Genomic DNA, 16,365 nt, shown 5'->3' with positions numbered 1-16,365 from the left:
CTGTGTCCACACTAGGGATTGTACAGGTATAATTACATCAGTAAAAAATCCTACGCCTATCCGACATAGTTTTTGTAGTGGTATAACTATGTGTAGACTAGGCCAGTGATTCTCAACCAGGAGTCGGTCCGTGAGCCCTTTCAGGGGGGCCGCGGAGGCTCTCTCCTGAAACCCAGTGCCTCAAGCCCCAGTGCTGAAGCCAGGAGCGGTGCGGGGCTGAAGCCGGCATCTCCCCAATCCAGGAGCAACGTGGGGCTGAAGCTGGTAAACCTCCTCCCCTCAAGCCAGGAGCAGTGGGGGGCTGAAGCCGGCAGCCCCAGCTCCCCGCTCCCGAAGCTGGGAGCTGCACGGGGAGCTCCCCCACCCATACACAGCCCCTAGTTACTCCCTAACTGCACCCTGAGCTACTCCCCTGCCTGCACACAGCCCCTAGCTATTCCCTGCCTGCACCCTGAGCTACTCCCTCCACTTCACACAGCCCCTAGCTATTCCCTGCCTGCACCCTAAGCGTTTTTCAAACTTTTTGAACTGAGTCCTCCCTTTGAGTTACATTTTTTGGTTGCATCCCACCACTGCCCAGACAGGCTGGGTGGCCTCCTGAGTGAGTCAGGGAGTGGAGGTGGCGCTCCCTCCCTGGACTCTGCTGTGTGGAGCTGGCTCAAGCCCCACCCGCCCTTACACCCCCTCGCCCCCCACAAAATAGAAGTAAAATTATGCCTATGCCCAAGGGTCCCACACTCCCCTGCCGGGCCCTGGTGTTTTTATAGCATGTTGAGGGAGGCCTCAGTAAGAAAAAGGGTGAGAAGCCCTGGGATAGGCTAAGGTGATTTGTCCCCGCAATTACATTCCTGTGGAGATGCTGACTGCAGTACCTGCCTGGATGTTCATCTATTTATGTTCCAAATATCTGCAACAGGAAAAATTAAAAATGCACCAACTTTTGATGTGTTCTTCTGGGAATGAGCATAGAGCACTAGTAAAAAAAAAATTCATTCTGAAATCTCAAATATACACAAGACAGTAACATTGTATAGTGACATATACATTTAGAAATGACTTATAAAATCTATCAAGAATGTATTTACCTTTTATGATAGTATTATATAAATGAGTACCGTGTGTTGTAAGAGTTATAAGCACATCATTACAAGGTATTTGAAACACAACAGGTAATAACTCCAGCACACTTAGGTAGGACTTAACTTCATCCTAGTACTTTCTACCCAACCAATCACAACAAAACATTATATCAAGACAACAACTTATCCTAAAGATAAAGATACTGCTCTACCTATTGCTGGAGCTGTTGCCTGCACTGATCATTACAGTATTATAGATAGTTATAAGCCAAGCTTGCTGGACTCCATAACAATCGATAACCATTGATATACCATTTATTAAAACATCTGTTTAATACAAATAAATAAACACATGTTTATTCGCCCTTTATAAACTATTTAGAAATGGAACATTTATCTAAAGTGTGACCTACAGTATTATACATGTTGAGTTCCTCTCTTCCTTACAACCAAGATTCACAACTTACTGAGGGTTGTGGTGGATTCTCCATCATTGTAAATGAGGCCTACATGTCTTTCTAAAAGATATGCTCCAGATCAATCAGAAGTTTTTGTCCTGATGCAGAGATAATTGGGTGAGGTTCTTTGGCTTCTTTGGCTCAGGCTAGAGGATCAAAATGGTCCCTTCTGGCCTTCAGCTCTATTAATCTTTGACTCTCAGAATATACAGTTATGTGCACAATAGCAGTATTAGGTGAGACTGAGGGATAATTTCAAACTGTAGAGACTTATGCCCTCATCTAACTCCCATTGAGATCAATGGTAAAAGTCCCATTATCTTCAGTGGTTCAGAAGCAGATCATCAGTACTGCTAGCCATTCATGCTGAACTAACTCTCATAGATACCAGAGGGAATTCAGCATATGGATCAAGGACTGTATTTAGCCGTTAACCCCTTTATTTCAGGGTAGATCATTTGCATCTCCCCAGCCTCTCTCTTGCTTTGTGACCTGGAAAGCAGCCTTCAGGGTACATACCGTTGTTCTGAAGTCAACCTGTATTTTCTTAATAACACTCTTCTCTACTTGAGACCTCATTTTCTTTTGAACTAGGGAAAGCACAGCTGTTAAGTAAAGAAATACAATATATCACCCCACTAATATGTTTTCCTCAGCAGTCATTAAAGTCAAGTGTTAGCCTTCAGCTGGACTGTTGTAAAAAATAAAATAAATAAATAGATACCACTGGGAAGAAAATTAAACTATAATTTCAGCCACATTAAAATTACCCTCACCCCCAAATGGATTCATGCTTCAGGTCAGATTTAGCAAGGGCATTTCAGAGATGTGTGAGGGGAGGTCATTTAGATCTTTACAGTCCCAATTAAAGGTATCTTTTTATAGGTGATAATTTCATACAGGAAAGCAATTCAAGTTTTAATAATTTAATTGATTTCCCTTTGAACCTGTTGGGGGAAAATATGGAGAGAAAACACTTTTGATGGCCAGCAGTCATGAATTGAGGGATCAAAGGGCTTTGAGATAGCTCAGGCCTGAAGAGGTTGCCACATTCATTTTTTCAGGTTGTTATTCATAACAGGAATGGATTGAGGTACTGACCCTGCCACCATTGGATTTCTGATGTGATTGGGTGTGATTTTTTTTCCTCCTTCACTTTCCTTGAGGGAAGTCCAAATTGTTATGCTACGATATGAATTCGGACCCCATTGTTTGCCCGGGAAACATACAGAAGGGCCAAGAGATTGGCCAGAATCAAAAATACACCTCAAAGCTGCATGATAAAAAATACCAAATAACTTAGCAACTTCTATTCCAAAGGATGCCAAAGCACTGTATAAACCTTGCTATCTAGCTATCTACATATGCAGGTCTTATTTCACCAGCCACCAAAATTCAGCCATCTCTGGGGTGAAATGCACCAGGTGTTCAGAGCTAACCGCATTATTCCACAAATAGTTTGGAATTAAAAATGAAGACAGAGCCCTTATTTTGTGGATGCTATGGTTGGAAATGTAGCTAGGGAGATTGCACTCAAACTGAAAATGGGCCAGGTCAGTGTAATTCAGGAACTGTAGGAGTGCTTTTTTAAGAGTGGGAGGGCAAAGATTTGTCTCCTCTGCCACAGCCTTCTCTTCCTCTCTTAGGTGCCCTCCCCCAGCAGTAGCCTGATGCATGATGCCCCTGGCCTTTGAGCCCCTACATCCACCCCCACGCAGAAGGCTCAGCCCTCGAGGGAAACCCCCTATGAGTAAAAAGAAAAGGAGTACTTGTGGCACCTTAGAGACTAACAAATTTATTTGAGCATAAGCTTTCGTGAGCTACAACTCACTTCATCGAATGCATTCGGTGGAAAATACATCCGATGAAGTGAGCTGTAGCTCACGAAAGCTTATGCTCAAATAAATTTGTTAGTCTCTAAGGTGCCACAAGTACTCCTTTTCTTTTTGTGAATCCAGACTAACACGGCTGCTACTCTGAAACCCCCTATGTGTGTGCAACAGAAAAAACCCAGCAAACTACATATCATGTCCAGCAACCAGCAAGAGAGTAGAAAAAGTGGCCAGGCTGGTCAAAAAATGGCCAGATGGCAATGCTATTTTCCATGTACCCGTTTAAAAGTGGCTATATGGCCTATGGCAGGGTCAATCCCCTTAAGTGTAGAAAAAAACAACAACGCTGCCAAGGTATTTTTAAGAACTACAAGTATCCAGAATTTCAGTTTTATGTTTAACCTGAAAGTCAGCTCTGCTAGCAACACAGTGCTCCTTAGGGCTTCACAGAGGTTTTGCTTCAGCGGGGAGGCAGCCGACAGAGCATCTTCTTCTGATTCACCAGAATGAGCGACAGACAAGTGTTGTGTGTGATTCACTTGTGGGTTCACCTGTGTTTGAATGTTGCCATTTCCTATGGGATGTTTGGAGCTTTTCCGCCAAATGGCTGTGTAGAGCTGTTTCATTCACACAGCTCTGATAGAATCTGAGTCTACTGCAAGGAAAGAGATGATGTGCTTGACTCAGTCATATTAAAAACTTTCCTAGCTATCAAAAACTGGTTAGAGCAAGTTGATACTGAAGCATATAGGTGTTGTGTTGTCAGTTAGGTGTGTGTGTGTTCTCTCTCTGCATACTGCCCCAGCCCTGTGCAGATAGCTAGTTCAGCAGACCTCGATGGTACTACCCAGAAAGACCACAGACTCGGTTCAGTGACAATAGCACTCAGCCAGGTTTATTGCCTCAACACAAAGTCCTAGAACCCTGGTTCCATGGATACAGGGACGCTAACACATAAGTGCCCTGAGGCAAAGAATGGCTCTGTCAGCAGTGGGAATTTTTGCTGTCCCTCACACAAAGGGTTAAGGTGAGGTACCCTGGCACTTATAGACTGAGACAAGCAACGTACGTACCACCTTATGTGTTTCAAGACCTCCCCTTATATCATGTTCAAGGTGTCTTGGGCAAAACACCCTCTTATCTGGTGTCTCTGGGCTCATCTTTTAAAGTGTGTTCTCACACATATCCAGAAGCTGTTGCTTCTTAAAAGTGCCATTGTTTTAGCAACACTAGCAATATTTTTTCCAAGGTCATATATTGGAGAGTGAATTTGTAAACCTCTACTTTAATACATGGTCGAACCAGGGCTGGATTTACACCTAATGCACTGCTAGGCACAGCATTTTCAGTGCCCCTCCCAGCTTACAGCTGATCTTTCTGTTGCACACAGTTTTAGAGAGGAAGGCACACCTAGAACGCAGGCGCCCCTAGGCACATGCTTACTGTGCCTAATTGGAAATCCGGCCCTGGGCCTAACTTTGGTTCATAGCCTCTGGTTCAGGCCTCAGGTCTTGCACCAGGCCCAGTGATCCAGGCTCTCTCTCCTACAATAGGCAATTGGGTAAGCTGGTATGCCAGGTACACCTAAAAAGCCAAGTTTGGGGTTCACTAACTTCCATGTGTGGTCTAGACATCCACATTCAGTAAGCGTGGGCTACACAGGGTATGTAGGATTTAAGGCTCTCTTCAGGCCCTGTATTGTATCAATGGAGATGTGAAGGTTTAGCTAATCTAAATAGAGCAAAAGGTATAACTGGGTTAACTTCCTGCTCCTGCAGTGGACTTCCTGTGTGACCATGGGTAAGTCATTTAATGTCTCTTTGATTCAGTTCTTCATCTGTAAAATTAGGATAATAACACCATCTTGTCTTATCTAGCTACAATATAAGTATATCTAAGTGAAATTTTTTAGGTGAAACTTTTGTCCAGCAAAAAATGCATATTCAGCAACACTGAAAATTTTGTGAATTCATGTTGGTTTTGCCAAATTGCTGCTGTTAAAAGAAAAAAAATTAATGTTTTATGTCAATCCTTTTTGATTCAAAATACCTTTTTGTTTTTGAAATGTTCTTCAAATTGTATTTATTTTTTTAACTTTAAAAAAAACTTCTGGAAATCTAAACAAAACATTTAATTTTTGGTAAAACTTAAATGGTTCATTCAACCCCAAATGACTTTATTTAATATTTTTGATTAGCCAAAAAAGTTAATTTTCGGGTCACCCCAAAACGTGTTTTTTCCAAAATTGCCAGTGACCTGAAAAATCAGTTATTCGCACATCTCTAAATGTAAGTGCTTCAGGAATGAGTCATTCTAGAGCCTTGATCTTGGTATTATAATAAAAATAATATCAGGTATCATATACAATATAATGCCATAATTTGTGTCAACATAGCACATACACTAGCCAGATCCATAGCATAGAATGCATTTAGCTGTGGGTTACCATTTAATTTAAAACATAACACATTAATACCCAGAATGTGACAGGAGGCCTTTATAGAAGCTGTTTAGTTTTTAAATATGAAGACATTGCATAAAACCTTCTCTTCCTCCCAGTGTGGAACATAGCAATAAATAACCTGATGAAGGCAGAAGAAAGCTTCAGAGCAGGGTATACAATCCAGTCGGTTCTATGCTGTACAGCACGGTTGGAGTAGGATGGGTGTTTTCTTGATCAACGAGGGCAGCAAGCTTTTCATACAGATGTTAGTATAAAAGTGACTGTTTATTGCCCATGGCATAAAAAAGCGGCTGTGGGAATGATACATGGTGGTCAGGAGCACAGCAAGGTCAGCTCGTATTTCAGCGCTTCACACAGGAACTGCTGTCTGGATCAGCCATTCTCCAGCTTTTCACTCCGCAGTCTACTTTGTCATTGAAAGAACCTCTCAAGCATCCTTTTCTCTTTCCAGACTCCCACAGCGTTTGGTGTGCAAAATTCTTTCATTTTGTGGACTACTAGGAAGAGTGCTGAGGACTGCAGGGCTCCAGAGGGGACAGTTTAGCAACCAAAGGAGTGAACAGGGCTTAACATAGAACATGTTACTCACATGTCATTTTGGAGTCATAGATGTCCATCTCTCCCTTTGGCAATGCTTGTATCTGTCCCCCGAACCACGGCATGTGGTTGTACTAGTAGTCATATTATTAATAGTGGTACGATGACTTTCCTCTTCTGCAACAAGTCCATTAAACTTGGCATTAATTACATCACCAGTAATTTCCTCAACGTACATCCTGCCACCAAGCCACCTATACAAACATCTCCCTCTACACCAGGAACTGTCTTTGCCCCTAGGCCAAGCTTTCCAGAAGACAAGCCAACAGATTTTCCTTCAAATGTCAAAGGTATAAAATGTTACAGATAAGATTAGAGTATTGGCAGAGCCACGCAAGAGTAGTTTGCATGCCTAGCCTATACCTGAATCCACACTTTGCTGGTGCCATCTGATTCACACCTTCACGATCCATAAATTTCACTTAACACCTCTAATTTATATTTATTTGGGTATTCATATTGCTAGATCTGAAAATAAAAATAAAAGTCAGCTGTGTTCCGCAAGACTGCAAGAAAGGCCACCTAGCTATTTTGGCAGATTTCCTCATGATCTTGGCTGAACTTTGAGGTCACTGTTAATAGGATAGCACTGTTTATTATCTCATAAAGATCATTATAAATAGATGTTGTTAAAGATAACGACACACTGTAAATAAAGGCGCCATATGAAATCACAATATTTAACTAGCTGCTGTTGAAACATTTTTTCACTAGAAAGGATTCTAACAGCAAATACTTTACTGAATCCAAGCCATGCATGGGTCTCTGGAACAGACTTCTTATAATAATACTTTGATTTATATTTTAAATATTTTAAATATTTATATATACTTATATATAAATATGAGTGATCCTTTATATATATATGAGTGATCTCAAAGTGCTTTACAAACATTAATTTTAAAGCCCCACAGCAACCTTGTAACCCAGGCAATCTCTGTTTTTCAGATTGGGGGGAAACTGAGGCAGAGAGACACTGAGTGACTCCTTTTGAGTTCCATTGCATGTCAGTGGAGCAGCCCAGAATACAGCCCAAGGGACATCTGCTATAAATTGTCATAGCTCCGTTAGCTAAGACTATTTGTATTTGCCACCAAGAAAAGTTCAGTATCTGATTTGAACCACAAGGTAATGCTCCCCTTGAAATGACTGTGTGCATTGTGTTGTGAGAATGACAATACACTAAGAAGGAGCATGTTTCCCAGACATACATGGTAATGATGGGGATCATAAAAGAGTTTTGAATAAACAGCACCTCTCATCAGTTCCAGGGAGAAGTCAGATTCAGAATGGTCAGTCTGGAGATTAACGTTCCTTAAGGAAGAAAGGAAACCAAATTTCACTGGTGTTTTGGTCATTGTGTTTTCTCAGGAAAATAAGAATTTACCAACAAAGTGGAAAATGTACAAAAACTGACTAGTCCATTTACCTCTAAAATGTCAGACTTCATCACGTTCCTCACACACCAAGCTCCCTGTTCCTAGCGGAAACTCCAAATTACTTGCAAATTGTCCCTTCCCAGATTCTGACTGTACCCCATGGGTACAGTTGTTGGTCCACTATATTAGAGCTATTAAAATGGCACAGTAGTTTTTAGTCACAAGCAGCCCTTTGCTTGGCAAACTACATGAACTAAGCTATTTAACAACTGCAGGGAGGCCCAGGGACTGAAACTCAGAGGATTCATGCTGCTTAAATAGTCTGGTTCACAGAGAGCGGACAATCACTTCTGGGAAGCTTGTAGCTGAGAAAACTCAGAACGTCAAGGAGTGAGGGAGGGATAGGGAGGGGAAACTCTAAATGTTAACTCTTTCAGGGATGATCTTTAGAGAATATTTTAGAAATGCCTCTCTTTTTAGATTCAAGATGTCACAGTAAAACTTCCATTGACTTATATGGAAACAGGATTTCACCTATTTACTTAAATAAAGCCAGGATTTCACTCCATATATATAATATGACATGTGGCACAATACTGCTCATAATAAAATACAGTAGGTTACACTCAAAACCCAAACTGCAAGAATCACTATAGTACAAGTGTGGGGCAGTAGCGTTGTAAGAACTTGTTTTTGTATATGATGAAAACTTCTCTCATGCAAGAATAGACAGCATCAAGCTCCCATAGCCTAAGTAACACACAGATGCCCCCTGCAAATTGTTGTGTGACAATATGAAACCCAATTTTTGTTTTGTATCTTTGTAACTATGGCCTAATATCAGTCCTTCCCTGTCGGTAGTTTTATCACCGGTATTTACACTAGTCATTCCATGTGTCACAGTGGAGTTAGGACTTTTGAGTTTTAATCCTGACTCACCGGGTGACCTTAGATAAATTGTTTAGCCTCGCTGCATCTTTGTTTACTCATCAGTAAAATGGGCTAATAAATATTAGCTCCTTTGCAGTGCTTGTGTGGGGGAAAAATTAATCAATAGGCCAAATTCATCAAGGGTACAAGTCAATGTAATTCCATTATACTGATAAGTCATAAATTTACGTCTCTGCTCCTGCTCCAGCTCCCTGTGGAATCCCGCGCCTCAGTGTGGCTATTTGACATCTTTATGGAGCTCTTGCTATGGTCTCAAACGTAATGTGGCAAATAATTGAGCTTTTTGTCTTTCCTTCCAAATATTTCCCTGTCTCCCTTTCCTCTGTCATTGTTGGCAGCATCTCCTTATTGGTCGGTAAGGTGCCCTGCACATACATGCTGCTTTTTATTTATTATTAATAATAATAAATAAATAAACAAACGCAAGAGGTATCAGCAAGGTAATTCCAGTCTTTTCCGACCTGTTAATACCCCTCTGCATCCCCCAACTAATCAGGACTAGGTTGCCATAGCCTTATCACAGTGAATAATACCTCATCAAGGAGTAATCCCATTGACATCAATGGAGTAGAACTAAGTGTAAGTGAAGGTTCCTGTGCGGACAACAAAGCTATCCGAACATTCCTAAGAACTGATCATATGCAATGTGTACGAGCATCATCTCCTGGGTCAAACTCACCTGTCTCTGCTTATTGGAATGCCACCATAAACATCATTCCCATAAATCTCCAAAGCCGTTCATCAAGATCCTTTGGAAGAATAATGTGCTCCAAAATAATTTAGGTATCAGCTCGAAGTCGTTCCCATACCAGCTTCTGCATAGATCAAAAACACAGGCATCCACCGCTCATATTCTTTGAACTGCTCTCCCCTGTCAAGTCAGTATTGAGAATCAGGATGGGGAAATAATTATACAGGATGAAGGATCTTACTTAACAGACCCTAGAGGAAGCCCAAGTCAGGCAGAAGCAGCAGTATGATAAGTCAGCCAGGGCAAAAGGTCTGATTGCTATTTCCCCTCCTGAGACTGTGAACAGTTGTTTGAGAAGCAAGAACCATTTCATGTCCTGAGATAGCCCGTGGCCTTTAACTATGAAATACCCGCCCCGCCAAGAAGAGGCAGATGTTTCATGTAAATCTGTCATAGGACATAAATGTCCAGAAGGTCAGCTGACTGGCTGGATCAGATGTGCTGATAGGGATGGGGAGATGGAGGAAACTGCCTTTCCCCTAGAGAAGTATCAGGAAGGATTTTTCATTAGTGCTTCAGATCCAGGAAATGCAGAACCTTAGAGCTATTAATACAAATGGCCTCTCAAAGGCTTCATGGAAGCTCAAAAAGACCTGGCATCAAGGAATGAGAAAATGACAAGTAGTTTTAGAGCCTTAGAGGCTGATTCATCCATGAATGAATTTGTAACAAAGTTCTACATGTTCCCTCCCACAAGAAATGATATACCAATCTGCTGCTGTTACACTAATTTATGGCCAGCATCTAGATTCACCCACCAGAGAGCTAGGTGAAAGACGGGGAAGATGGAATTTGGTCTGGGTAAAGTCTAGAACGATGTTTACAATGTATATCAAGAGGCAGGCTACCATGATACTGTTGTGTATATAAGGTGAACATCGATGGTGTTAGGGTCTCCAAAGGAAGTTGAGAAACCCGGGAGGGTGGTTATGATGCAGCTCCTTGAGGTAGGTACAGAAACAATGAGGTCAGAAACAATGGAGGGGTCCCCAGGATTTTTGCAATGGCACCTAAGTCCTGCTTGTAGCATGGGGCTGAAGGAAGGTTGGTTCGGTGCTTAGGGCCCACCTGGTCACAAACAGTGACTCAGCCTAGGACTCAGAAACCTGAGTTCAATTCCCTGCTCTGTCACAGACTTGGGTGATCTTAGGCTGGTCATCTAACCTTTCCATGCCTCAGTTCCCCAACTATACAAGGGGAATAATAGGACTGCCCTACCTCACAGGGCTGTTCTGAGGATAAATACATTAAATGGTGTGCGCTGGTCAGATACTAGGGTAAGAGGGGGTCCCTATAAGTACAATACATAGATATAAGTCTTTTTTCATCCTTGTAAGGCTTTTGAAACAGATTCCTTTTGTGAGTGTCATGGGAATTTTTGACCGTAGGCAAAAGAATGGAGGAGTCAGTCATTTTTGTTACAGATTTTTTCTTGAGTTTTGGCTGCAAGTTGCACTAATGGATATAATGTAAAAGACACAGCCAGAGAGGGGAAAAAGTTCCCCACTCCCAACAAGGGTTCCCCTAAAAGCAATAGAGAAGTTGCTCCACAGGTCCTCTGGAATGGAGATGTATTCCAGAATGCAGATGTTTAGCAGTCAGTGTGTGTGTGTATCCCAATACAGACTTGTGTACCTTCATCCAGCACACATTACTCCTCTTCCTGAGAGGAATAAACGGTACAGAGTACAAGGGGAGTGTAAACACTTAATGCTGTTTTTTTGCAGCATTTATGCATACCTAGCCAAAGTTTTCTAGCCAAAACTAAAAGGTTACAGAATATTGAGTCTTTTATCTTTAGCAATTGCATTCACTCACAGGGGAACTTCAGCATACTGGAATTTTTTTCAAGCTCAGTTCTTTATTGTACAACCTCTACTTCACTCTTATTTCTTCTCCTTATCTTAGCTTCAGCATACTGGAATTTTTTTCAAGCTCAGTTCTTTATTGTACAACCTCTACTTCACTCTTATTTCTTCTCCTTATCTTAGCTTTCACTGTTAAATATATTATGTTCTGAAACAACAAATAACGAGCCCTGTCTCTGCCACAGTTTCCCAATCTGTAAAATGGGGAATAATATTCACCCACAACACACATTAATGTCATACCACTGTGAAGATGTAAAACACTCGGTAATGTTACATGTGATTATGGGAGCATAATACTGTAATAACAATATTATTACAATATTATACAATAGGGCAAACAATAAAGATAAGTGCAAAGTACTACACTCAGGAAGAAAAAACACAAATGCATAACTACAAAGTAGGGAATAACTGGCCAGGTGGTAGTGCGACTGAAAAGGATCTGGGGGTTATAGTGGTTCACAAATTGAATATGAGCCAACATTGTGATGTAATTGCAAAAAAAACCCCTAATGTTCTGGGGTGTCTGAACAGAGGTGTTGGGTGGAAGAGATGCACAGTAATTGTTCCGCTCCATTTGGCACTGGTGAGGCCTCTGCTGGAGTACTGTCCAGTGTTGGGCACCACACTTTAAGAAAGATGTGGACAAATCTGAGAGAGTCCACAGGAGAGCAACAAGTATGACATGAGGTTTAGAAAACCTGACCTATGAGGAAAGGTTAAAAAACTGGGCATGTTTAGTCTGAAGAAAAGAAGATTGAGGGGGGAACTGATAATAGTCTTCAAATATGTTAAAGACTGTTATACAAAGGACAGTAATATTTTTTTCTCCATGTCTTCTGAAGGTAGGATGAGAAGTAATGGGCTTAATCTACAACAAGAGAAGTTTAGGTTAGATATTAGGAAAAACTACCTAATTATAAGAATAGTTAAGTACTTAAATAGTTTAGCAAGGGAAGCTATGGAATCCCTGTCACTGGAGATTTTAAAGAATGAGGTAGACAAACACCTGTCAAGGATGATCTAGATATACATGGCTGTATCTCAGTGCAGGGGGCTGAACTAGATGACCTCTTGAGGTCCCTTCCAGCCCTACATTTCTGTGATTCTGTAAACCTACGTAATTTATGTGCTGCACAAGTAACATCCTAATATATCCTCAAGTTCTTTTAGTTACGTTCTGGTCTGCTAAAAAAAAAGGCAACATAATATTAGCCATTCCCCAGGCTCTGGTATTCACATTATTTAAAAATAGCAGAAGAAAATTTGCTTAAAATAATGAAAACAGAGCATAGTATTTTCAGGCTACATGCCTCTGAAAAGCAAGCATTTATGCCAGATATTACCAAAAGGAAGATAGAAAGAAAAACTGAATGTTATTCTATTGCTTTTAACAATTCCAATGGAACATAGATGTTTACTGGCTTTGTTGGGCAAAGTTCCATTTTCCATTACATGTAGGCAGTTATTTTAGATTCTCTAGCTTCTGCTATCAGCAATTAACAATTCTGCTCCAGTCACCGATATCTCAAAGTTAGGAAATACTGTGAAATTTCACAATATAAGCCCAATTTTATCATTCATCATGCACATATTCCCCGAGGAAATAGGGAAATGTGATCTAAAATGGTGCATATACATATGTGCAGGTCTGTGTGCTGATATAGGGTGCCTGGTACTTACCCAGACCTTACAACACCTGGATGTCTCTCAGGATCCAGTCACCCCAAGGGGAAAACAGGGGGTCTGAACCCCAAAGATTTGTACACAATCAGTTGGCCACTGAGCCAACTGATTGTGTACAAACATACTGTGTATTAAAATATGTTGTGTAAGCTCTTTTCTGAAAGCTTGTAATTGTAAGCTTAATAATCATTATGAGATATGTTTATAGGTTATGGTTATGAAGTTAAGTATTTGTGTATATAGAAAACTGTGCAGATAATCTTTGATGCAGCTTCACCTCCACCTCCTAGCAGGGTGATGAGCAGTCAGGCATGGAGGGGCTGCCTCCTCAAGAAGACGAGACTAGTTTCAAGCACCTGGCCTTATACAACCCAGGAACAGACAAAAGATAGGCCATTAAGGTTAATAGAAAGACACTGAAACATCCCTTAGAATTTCTCTACCCTGACAAACCATGAGTCAACCATGGCAGAAGAGAAAAAACAAAAAAGGAAAAAGCTCTTTTAAAAAGGAGGCTTGAAACTAAGGTCTTGATCCAGAAACTGAGGCCAGGTGAACCTTACACACTTACTTTGGTATAACCATATTGCTCATACAGCGACATAGTTATATCAACCTTAACCACCACCCCCCCATGTAGACAGCGTTATGCTGGTGAGAGAGCTTCTCCTGTCACCATAGCTATCGTCTCTCGGGGTGGAGGAGGAAGTAAGCTGACAGAAGAACTCTCTCCCGTTGGCTTAGAGGAGCTTCATGAAATTGCTTCAGCAGTGCAGCTGCTCCGATGCAGGATTTGTAGTGTAGACCTGCCCTGAGGGATAGTAGCTTGGTGGGTGCTGTCGGCGAAATGCTGCTATGGCAGAGGGCAAGCAGGGAAACTCTTCAAAGGCAATAGGTAACTTGTATTAGAACAGGGATTTTATCTAATATAGAAATGTAAAGCCTGAGGTTGCATCTATATATTTATTTACTGCGTGACTGGTATATATTTGCACTCCCTCGCTATTTTATCTTTGAATCTGTGGTTTTTCTATTAAATAAACTTGTTTTTATTTTCACTGAGCAGGTCTCTGCTGTGCCAAAATCAGCTGGTGTCCGGGGGCTGGTTTCACATCTTGCGGGGTGATGAACCAGAGGGGAAAGTCTGAGTGTCCGGTAGTTAAGAACTTGGGGTGGATGGAGCTGAGACACTGTGCAAAGAGTAACGAGGCTGGTGGAAGCCAGGCAGAGACCTTATGCTTGTTGGCAGGCTATCGGTGTCAGGGCTCTGAACCAAATCTACACAGCATAAGAACACCCCAGTGGTGACAGAACCCCTTATTGGTCTGAATGATCCCCAAAACATCACAGCAGGTCACAAATCAGTGTCAGGGGGTCATGACCAGCCTTCCTTTGCCTTATTACCAAATGAGGGGGGTTGGGGAATTAAAGGTAGATCCCTTGTTGATACTTAAGGAGTATGTGCTATATTGCTTATCTCATACATGATAACATTCTGGGAACTATTGTCTCTTAAGTATGGTTCTTCTGCTACATGGGCAGCTCTGACACAATGGAATTAGTCTATATACTGTTTGCTCATCCCCACATTAAGGATTAGATCTCCAGTAGACATAAATCAGCACAGCTTGATTGGGTCTCAATGGCGCTAGACTGATTTATACTGGCTGGTGAGTTGAGGAGGAATAATTTCTGCTGAACTTGGCTAAACTCAGGTGTTTGATTCGAAACTCATGCTGTCACCTCCCTGTAGGAAGCATGTGCTAGGATGTATTCCTGGGATAACCCTCAATAAAACCCCATAGAGTTACCAGTATTATGTGGTGTTATCAGCCACTCATTGTCACCTCTGCACAAAAACAGCTGAAAAAATATTTATCGAGCAATAACATACAGTGTCTTGGGGAGATGTTGAACATCATTATAATCAGTACTTCAATTACGTTCCACCCAGTACTAACCTTTTATGTTTCTTTGTATGCTCCGGAGATGAGCACGAGCTACCCAATATGACATAATTAGCCCATTATTGGATGCTTTTAAAATTTAACTTTAAAAGCTGATTTTTTGGATCTCTTTGGACATTAACACATACAGTTTGATCTATCTAATCTATTTGCTCAGTCACTGGGGTATCAGGATCCAGTATTAAGGATCACCATTTTCTATTACCAACGCCTCATCTTTCTATAGGTGCAGGGTACACATTAATCAATGAGATATGCAAACCCATTCTTTTACAAAAATCATGCCATCTCCCAAAGAAATCTGAAGTAAGAGACATCTTTTGCACCCAGGCAGGCCTCATTCTTTCCATTTAAAATATTTCCTCCCTGTATGTATTTTCCCCTGAAAAATCCCCACTTCTTGAGAAATTGCTCAGCACCTGAGCAGCAGAGGTCAGAATCAGAGCTAGGAAGACCTGGGTTCAAGTCCCTGACGTGCTATGACCTGCCTGTGTAACCTTGGGCAAGTCACTTCATCTTTTTGGGGTGGATTGACAAAAGTGCTTAGGTGCCTAAATCCTTCTCTCACTCCACAGTGGAACAGGTCCAAGACTCATTTGGACCAAAGATAAAGCATGACTCTACAGGCTGGTAGTTAGAGAATTCACTCAGGATCCAACCCCCGCCCCCCCCCCCCCACACACACTTCCATGACTTTTTATTTATTTAGCCGCAGTAGAACATCCTCAACAGAAGAGTCTGAGGAAGCCCCTCATCTGAATATCCCATAGCCGAGTGGTTAGAGCACACGCCTTAGAGCAAACTCAGGCTTTGTATTTCACAGCATCTCCCTGTGATTTTCTAGACACTGTGGCAAATTCGCAGTACGATTATGATGGGACCCGTGCTTCCTCTTCTTGGGGTGGGGGGGTTCAGGGCACAGATTCCTGCCCCTGAACTACGGTATTTAGTGTCCCACTAGTAACCCAGAGAAGGGTAGTGGAGCAGGAGGGACCCGGGCCCGCCCTCTACTCCGGATCCCAGCCCAGGGGCCCTAGGGATAGTAGTAAACCACTTGAACTAGTTCTTCTTTCCCCGGGCTACTTCCCTCTCCTGCTCTTCAGCTTGTGGGGCTTCCCCGCCCTCTCTCTCTGCACAAACCGGGCATCTCTTTCTCTAGAGTCTTGGTTGTCTAACCAGCCATGGCACTTCTCCAAACTGCTCTCTGCTCCAACTCCTTCAAACTGCTCTCTGCTTCAAGTCCTTCCCCTGGCTGATTGAAGCAGGGGGGTTTTTATCAGGTGACTAGCTTCAGGTGCTCTAATTGGTTTCAGGTGCTTTTAATTAATCT

Source organism: Dermochelys coriacea, chromosome 12 (genome assembly GCF_009764565.3).
Source record: "Dermochelys coriacea isolate rDerCor1 chromosome 12, rDerCor1.pri.v4, whole genome shotgun sequence".
NCBI lineage: Eukaryota > Metazoa > Chordata > Testudines > Dermochelyidae > Dermochelys > Dermochelys coriacea.
Note: the sequence above shows the minus strand (reverse complement) of the source record.